Here is a 1,439-nt window from a genome sequence, read left to right as displayed (position 1 = left end):
AGGCAAAGAGTGCAACCCTCCACCCTCCACCCCCCCGCCTTCCACCTCAAGTCATCTACTCCAGCTGGCCCGTCCGGAGCCTCCTTCGGTCCGGTGTCTAGATTCCATCGGGGGGTTATGAGGGTTCTCTACCCCTGTAAACAAACTATTAGTAGAACAGTGGAGTCTAATCTCCGAAGACTTTGTCCATGTATTATGATGTACAACATATTTGCAAACATGTCTGTCCTGATTGAATGATTGATTTAATGTTAAACTTCCCGCCATCAGAGGTTTTTCTTCTAGCTTTAGGGCTGATTACAGATTGTAGTACGAATACTTGTATTGTATTGTAGTACTTTCGCATATGAACACAAAGAGTATAAAAGTGGATCAAGAGCGTTAGAGGGAAAGAGCTCTCTTGCCAACTCAGACCAAACTCTGATTAAATTAGATTAGATTAGATTAGATTATACTTTATTTATCCCACGACGGGGAAATTCTGTCGTTACAAGTAGCAGCATAGCAGCAACAGCAAAAAAAAAAAAAAAAAAAAACTGTAAACTGTAAAACTAAACAGTGCTGTTATAATATAACCCACGATTCCACTGTGAGGAATCTTGGTGTTATCTTTGATCAGGACATGTCCTTTAATTGTCACATAAAGCCAATTATAAGGACCGCCTTTTTTAATATTGCAAAAATCAGGAATATCCTGTCTAAAAATAATGCAGAAAAACTAGTCCATGCATTTGTTACTTCTAGGTTGGATTACTGCAATTCTTTATTATCAGGCTGCTCGAAAAAGTCCATAAAGACTCTTCAGCTGATCCAGAATGCTGCAGCACGTGTTCTGACAGGATCCAGGAAAAGAGATCACATCTCTCCGGTTTTAGCTTCTCTGCATTGGCTTCCTGTAAAATCTAGAATAGAATTTAAAATCCTTCTCATGACCTACAAAGCTCTTCATAGTCACGCACCATCTTATCTTAAAGAGCTCATAGTACCTTACAACCCTACAAGAGCACTACGCTCCCAGAATGCAGGGTTACTTGTGGTTCCTAGAGTCTCTAAAAGTAGAACGGGAGCCAGAGCGTTCAGCTATCAGGCTCCTCTCCTGTAGAACCAGGTTCCGGTCTGGGTCCAGAGACCTGAGCGTTCAGCTATCAGGCTCCTCTCCTGTGGAACCAGGTTCCAGTTTGGGTTCAGGAGGCAGACACCGTTTACACATTTAAGAGTAGGCTTAAGACTTTCCTTTTTGATAAAGCTTATAGTTAGGGCTGGCTAAGGTAAATCCTGAACCATCCCTTAGTTACGCTATAGGCCTAGACTGCTGGGGGGACTTCCCATGATGCACTGAGCACTTCTAAAATTGAATGGAACATAGTTAGGGAGTGAGGAGTCGCAGCGTCCGCCTAACCCGGCCCACCTGTTTCTCGTCATAGTTGTCAGATTTATCT

At 42.7% G+C, this 1,439-nt stretch overlaps 1 long non-coding RNA gene across 1 annotated transcript in view; it reads right to left on the bottom strand.

Annotated features, from left to right (window-relative positions):
* The window catches only part of LOC116704072 (uncharacterized), an 11,696-nt gene that overhangs the window by 9,049 nt on the left and 1,208 nt on the right, over positions 1-1,439 (bottom strand). The gene's annotated exons all lie outside the window — the stretch shown is intronic.

Source organism: Etheostoma spectabile, chromosome 16 (assembly GCF_008692095.1).
Source record: "Etheostoma spectabile isolate EspeVRDwgs_2016 chromosome 16, UIUC_Espe_1.0, whole genome shotgun sequence".
NCBI lineage: Eukaryota > Metazoa > Chordata > Actinopteri > Perciformes > Percidae > Etheostoma > Etheostoma spectabile.
Note: the sequence above shows the minus strand (reverse complement) of the source record. Positions and strands in the feature narration are given on the sequence as shown.